Source organism: Gavialis gangeticus, unplaced genomic scaffold (assembly GCF_001723915.1).
Source record: "Gavialis gangeticus isolate Ggan-Ray unplaced genomic scaffold, GavGan_comp1, whole genome shotgun sequence".
Classification (NCBI taxonomy): domain Eukaryota; kingdom Metazoa; phylum Chordata; order Crocodylia; family Gavialidae; genus Gavialis; species Gavialis gangeticus.
In genome coordinates, this window is record NW_017729009.1 from 11,764,492 (window position 1) to 11,771,268 (window position 6,777).

The 6,777-nt window shown below is 51.6% G+C and overlaps 1 long non-coding RNA gene across 1 annotated transcript in view; it reads right to left on the minus strand.

Moving 5' to 3' along the window:
• Nucleotides 1-4,823: 4,823 nt before the first annotated feature.
• LOC109292572 overlaps nucleotides 4,824-6,777 on the minus strand; it is a 7,970-nt gene continuing 6,016 nt past the window's right edge. The window contains exon 2 of the long non-coding RNA XR_002096148.1: nucleotides 4,824-6,767. This is a non-coding gene — a long non-coding RNA (uncharacterized LOC109292572). The remainder of the gene's footprint in view (nucleotides 6,768-6,777) is intronic.

Below are 6,777 nucleotides of genomic sequence, written 5' to 3' on the forward strand. Positions count from 1 at the left end.
GGGCAAACCCCTTGCACCAGAAGGCAATACTGTGGACCGTTGCCTCCTTTGGATGATTTAGAGACCCTCTTGCTTGCAATCTCTTTATCCACTACAGCTCACAAAGGGTCTCTGGCTGAGTTTCTGGTGGGGACACAATTTTGTGGGTCAGGCTGGGGACTGGGGACATGTGAGGAGGGTGGCAGGGGTGCAAAGTGGGGCATTTGGTTGTTTGGGGTAAGCGATGGGTGCCTGCCGATGGGCACTTCATTAGGGCCAAGCTCTCCCACCCTGACTCCGGTTGTGGGCTGCATTCCTGTCTGCAGAGGAAGAGGCAGACTCCGGCTGGGGGATTAAGACGAAGGATGTGGATTCATCTCCTGTCTGAAGTGGGGTGAGAAGCTAGTGATTACAAGCTTTGCCCTGAACATTTGACAGTCTGAGCCTTTGAAAGATCTCATTTTAACCCTTTATTTGGCCGAACTAGACCCTTCAAACTTTGGGATTTTGGATACCCCCCCACCAGCCATGTGTGGAGCTGATGGGGGAATGCATATGGCCCCGGCATGTAAGGTATCTACAGTCCTGAAGCCACTAAGCTTTGTCTCGTCAAGGCAGTTGATGCTAACGAGATCTGGCAACACCAAGGGCAGCCGACATGGTGGGCTAATGAAATTATCCAGTACAAATCAGTGTGAAAACCTGCTCACATTCGGAGGGATAATTTGCCTTTGAAATCATTAGTAAGTGTTACGCTAAGGGAGAGTGAATCCATTGGGTATTCCAGCGCACGATCACAGCATCCTGCCCAGCTACATGCCAGAGGAGAAGGGGCTCATCGTACTGTGGTCTCCGTGCATCCCAGGGGTCTGGATGGAGCTATGTGTGTTTTCTGGAGCCTACGGAGCAGACTTTTCATCTACTAGAGACCTGGGGCTGTTGACAAAACACTTGTGCAATTGCACTTCTCCTCACTATATGCCTATTTGGGGGAAATCACATGCTAGTCAGGTATTCCCTCATGCAAAGTGCCCACTAAATGTTAGTCGCTCTTCTCATACACGCTCTTGCTAATTTTTGCTATTGAAGAGAAGGGGCATGTGAGCTCATTGCTCAATCTGGACTTGGCAAACTCTATCTGGACTCGGTCTGAAACTGCTTCAAGTTAGGGACGCTGCAAAAGACGACAGGTTGAGAGGGTCCCTGGAGAAGGCTGAGGCTGTACTGCTTAGATGATGAATGGGGAGCTGGCTGGCTGGCTGGGCTCCTGTGGGAATTGACTGCAATGCTGCAAAGGCTGTTTAATTCTTCATTATTATTATTACTACTACTACTGGAATCATAGATCATAGTAAATGAGGGTGGAAGGGACCTCGGGAGATCACCTCTAGTTCAACCCCCTGCTCGAAGCAAGACCAGCCCCAACTACATCACCCCAGCCAGGGCTTTAAAAGTTGGTAGTCAGAGATACCCTACTACCACCCAGCTCTTATCTGGTCCCTTGCAGGAGTGGATCGAAAAGAATATCATTAGCTCCATTTTACAGAGAGGAAAACCGATGCAAAGAAAGGTGAAATGCCTCTTCTCAGGTCAAGCAATGGGCTTGTTATGGATGCATTTACATAATCCAGGGTGGGATTAAATCCAAGTCTCCTGAGCCCTGGAGTGCTCTCCCCACTGTACCGCACTGCCACGACTGCCCGATGAGCGCCATGTAGGTGCTCAGAGCTTTGGTGCTGAATTGATACCAGAATGTATTAAAATCAAACCAGTCAAACCAATCAGCATGTGTCATTATGTAAAACACAGTTGTGGGTATCCAGCATCGTTAGTTCTCATGGTGGCAGCAGGGGTCTTACACTGGCTGGTGGCAGAATTAAACCCTGCAATCCTGTCTATCCCCTGGGATCTCAGCCCTCAGCTCTGGTTGCAGCAGGATCCAGCCCCTAACTGGTTGTGGCCAAAAGCTCGAAGATTTGACCTCAAAATATGCAAAAAAAAAGAAATAAATAAAAGGAATTAAAAAACCCAACAACCCAATTGACCCCATTTTTGTTAAGTTACATCATTTGTGGGGCCTGACACCAGCCTTTGTGACTGCGTGGGAAAGCCACGCCTGGGAAATGGACTTGAGCTGTTAACTATTTAGATTCGGGCCAAGGACCCTATGGTGCAGGTTCTGTCCCAGTGCAGAACAAGGACACAGCCCCCAGCTCAGCACCACTGGTGTAAGCATCCCCAGGCTGTATGAGGCCCCTCCGTAGCTGCCTCAGCTTTCAGGAGAGAAGAGATGAGCTCAGCCATGGGAAGAAAACCACCAAGCAGCTCATCTCCCAACAACCTCCAGCTGCAAGAGTGGAGGGGGAAGATGGTCAGTCTTGCCCCATGGCAGAAGCACCAGCTCTTGGCTGCCCATTTTGGGTGAAGAGAAGCACATTCCAGTCCCAGCGAGGCTGCAATCCAGTCGCCGAAGTCTCCTCACATCGGAGAAGGGATCTGAAATCACGGGAGCAGTCCCAACATTATCACAAAGCTTCTTGTCCTGCTGTTCAGAAACCCCTCACCTTCACCTCAACCCCCTTCCTGTTCCCCAGAGACTGTCAACCGGCTGCACCTGAGACCGTCTCTGTGCTAAGGTGACTCTACTAGACCAGCTCCACTTGCAGCTCCTGCCCCAGGATTTCAGGAGGGCCCTTTAGGAGCCTCACCTTGCAAATGCCACGCGACTAAGTGCTGCTAGAGCGGACTCCCCGTAAGCTCCTGCCTGTCCGCAGGGGTGCGACTGCAGGAGGGGGGCCTCCTTTGCCTCTTGCTTTCGGGGGGAGAGCACCGGATGAAGGCATTCGGCGGCCCTTCAGCAACCAAGGACAAACGCTCGCTGCATTTCACACTCCCGCACGCAAGCCATGTCCCCGGCACTCGGAGAATGCATGGAGTCGTGGATGGAAAACACCTCCTCTCCCCTCCAAGAGGCCAGGCCACGCTGTGCTGTGTTGTGCCACTGCCACGGTCTGGGCCCCGTGTCCACTCCGAGCGTGCTAATGACACGGGGGATGGCCCTGTGCTCAGACAACAGAGAGCTAACAGAAGGCAGGTTCATTTCAAGCACCATTAGGAACAATGGGCGGTGGAAGGGGAGAAACCCGGGCGTGGTGAATAATGGAGAACACATTGGCAGGGGGTTGCAAATATGCACTCTTCGCAGCACCTGAGAAGGACATGGTGGATAATGGGGAAGGGGATGGGGGAGCCGAAATGATACTGTGAGGTGGGAGCGTGGCCTAGTGGGGCTGGGACTGCGAGGCTAGTTCGGGGCTTTCCGGTTCTAGCCCTTCTCCAGACACGGACCAGGGCAGATTGGGGTTCGCTGCATCCATGCTCTCCTCTGCCGCCTGGTAGATGCAGCTCCGCTTCCACGAGGGGCCCCCGAGGCGACTGCATCCCTATTTGCATCTGCTGAAGGACACAGGAGAAGGATGGTGCCTCATGCTGTGCTGGGCTTGCCAAGAGCCGTTGTTCTGCTATCTATGGAGCAAGCACTGCAGCAATCCTGAGCCCTCCCAGGACATGCCAGACAGCACGTGGGACCCCCAAGAGACGGGCAGGCTCTGTCCCTAACGCCATCATTTCTGTGATCCTCTAAGGCTCTGGCCCCCCTTCCCAACTGGCTTGCAGGAGGGGCTGGGTGCCTGTGCATCCTCACGGGACCTTCATGAGACCGTCACGTGGTGTCTCTCCGGTTGCGTTATCTCAGCTCCTTCAAGGAGGAAATGGGAACGATGCCCTCCACGTCTCTATGGCATTTCCAGAAGGGTGCAGCCCACGGTCACTGCGTATTCACCCGTCGCCCTCCTTGCTTTCGGGTCTGCAGCACTGCTTCCCCATCAAGCATTTCGCCGAGGCATTGCCTGTAAGGGATTAAACCAACAACAGTCCTGCTCCTGTGGCAGCCTCCTCAGAGGCCTACCAGTTAGATGGGTTAACTCATTAAACCATGAAATCTGTAATTAGAGGATGAGGGGTGGGAGGGGAAGCCTGCAGTAGGTGAGCAGCTGAGACAGGTGGAGGTAAATCTCTCATGAAAGAGATAAAAGGGTTGGGCTGGCTCTTTTTTTTCTCTCCGCTTGGTCTGTTCCCACTTCCCCCGTAAGCCTTTGATGGTGCAGCTGGCTTCACAGATGCAAAGTGAAATGAATGGCCGGATGCGGCAATAAATTCTCACCTTGGAGCCTGGGCCGTCTTTACCGTCACCCCCAAAGATAAAGGAGGGCTCCCGAAAGGCTGGGAAGAGAGACAGGCATTTCCTACAACTGCATATCTTTCTAGATCTCACCCAGATGCAAACCCTGGATCTCAGCACCCCTGTGGTGAACGAGGGGGCTCAAACCCTGGGTCAAAACTGGACTGTGTGAATGATCTCCCTCTATCGCTGCAGGAGGAACCCAGTGCCAGCCTAACCCATCTGGATCGCAGGTTTGTAGACGAGGTGGATTTTCCATCATTTTCCTGGTGTGCAGTCTGTGAACCTCTTGGTTTCACTTACCATGAAGAGAGGACATAGCACATGCCGCTGTGGTACCAGCCAACGTGCACAGACAGTCTGAGGCTGGAGCGAGGTCTGATCTAATAATCCATAATATTCTTCTATCAAGAATTGGAGAAGTTATTAGTGAGTCAGGCTCCTTTATTTTTGGGGGGAACAACCTGAGACACTGGAAAGGGACCTGCTTTTTCAAAAGGTGGGGAATCGGGGCCCTCCCGTTTGGCATCAAAATCCCTGGTCCTTTTTTTTTGCAAAGCTCAGCTGCTCTCATGTGTGCTCAGGGTCCAGCAAAAGATTTCGAAGCTCTTTAGAGAGGGAGGGCCCCAAACCTTCCAGGAAGCTGCCTTGCAGCACTGTCCTCTTTTTACCGCTGGGGAAAGAGCAGCACGAAGCAGTTAAGTGACCCGACCAAGGTCACACAGCAGCCCAGTGGCAGAGGTTCTGTATCTCTGCTCCCTGACCACTGAGTCACAGTCCCGCCGTGTCTAGATCATGAAGATTTCTTCTTGGTTTGGGATTCACTGGGCTTATAGAGACGATATAAACCAGGACAGAACTACTCAAATCAAGCGGCTGCTGCCAGCTCTCCACGTATTTATCTCCAATAAAGGTTTCAATATAAACATTGAAAGCCTGAGTCCAAATCCTTCTCCTTTTAGCTGCATGTGTAACTGCAATGAATCCTGCTGCCTCAATGACATGAGAGAGGAAGGCAGGTTTGGCCCTAAGGGGGTCTAAACTGTGTGTGGTGGGAACAGAGGGTGCTGGCGCTGGGGAGGTTTGACACGGATGGACGGCCTGGGCAACCGCTTCCCTGCCTGGAGCTCTCCTTGTTTTTACACCCGGGTGTTCAAGACAAATGTGCTTGGTGTGAATTCTGTACCGGTGAAGCTGGCTGGCCTGACAGATCTAGTGACTGATGGTTCCTACTCAGAAAAAGGGTGAACCGGGTGCAGCAGCAAACTTCCCTCCACATGCCTCTGTCTTGAAGCAAGACACTAACTCTGTCTTTATGCCCATCCATCAACTCTGCTGCAATTGTGACATCCGTGCTGGCTACATTTTGTGACACGACCATTCATTTGCTGGGGACCAGACTGAGATCACTGAGCTCCCTGCATTTAGCCCAGGGACATGGTGCTCTTGCTCTCTCAGCACTTGCCATGTATATAAGACCCCTTTCCCCCACTGCAGCTTTTCTCCTCCTCCATTTGATGCAAAAGCAAAGCAATCCTTCCAGAGGTTGTGACACAGCAATCACCACTGCAGCAAGAGCCTGGGTACTAATATATCTGGGAGGCACTTGCTGCTAGTTCCTGCAAATGGTTCCTGTCTCTGTGTCCTGTTCCCGGCTCAAATGGGTAAAATTAAGCATCGCCCTTCAGTGCAGTGAACCCCTCCTCTATTTTCAGCCCTTGATCAACAGGTTTAACAGCTTATCCTAGAGGCAGGGGGTCCAGCTGGGCAAATCTCAAGGCTGCAGATTGGAAGAGGCTTGCTCGTCTCCTTAAATTCACTAAGCATGCCAGCAAAATATTGCTGAATGCTGTGTCAGGCCATCCGCTTGTTCAAAGTGGGGCCCAAAGCTTCATCCAACGCCAGGATGGAAACGATTAGACCATTTCCTACTCCCATCCAAGCAGCATAGCTGCTGCTTTCCTTTTCCACTGCCCCACGGGATATGTGGGCACAAAATCCTTTTGGGTCTGAGAGAGGAAGGCAATATGTAAAAGGACCAGGGGACAGCACAACCTTCTTTCTCCAGCAGGATGAGGAATGATCTCTCTTTTCCTAGAAATAGGGGGCTGCAAGGGTGCTCCCAGGTCACCGGGTCCACATGAGCAGCAAAACTTTTGGACCACTAAACATGGTTAGTTTGGCCTTCCTGGCAGCTTTGAAACTGGGAAAAGGAAAATCACTCTTCACTGAGTGGAGTTTCATGCGGCTTTCACCCTGAACCAAGGGCATTTTCAATCAATGGAAAGAGATAATGAATGCAGTGTTTTGCAGAGGCACAGCAGATCCGAGCAAAATCTTGCCCCTGCCAAAATGATCCTGAAACTTCTCTTCTACAGAACGCATTCCAGATAGCTGTTTTTTCTCATTGGCCGACAGTAGCATGACCGAACTGTGTCTATTCTTGATGGAAGATGCTCCATATCTGCTCACTTTCAATGTGCCATCCATCCTACAGGCATCTTGGCACCTCCAGGACAATAAAAGCGAAAATTAAAGCCACTTTCACCTGACAACAA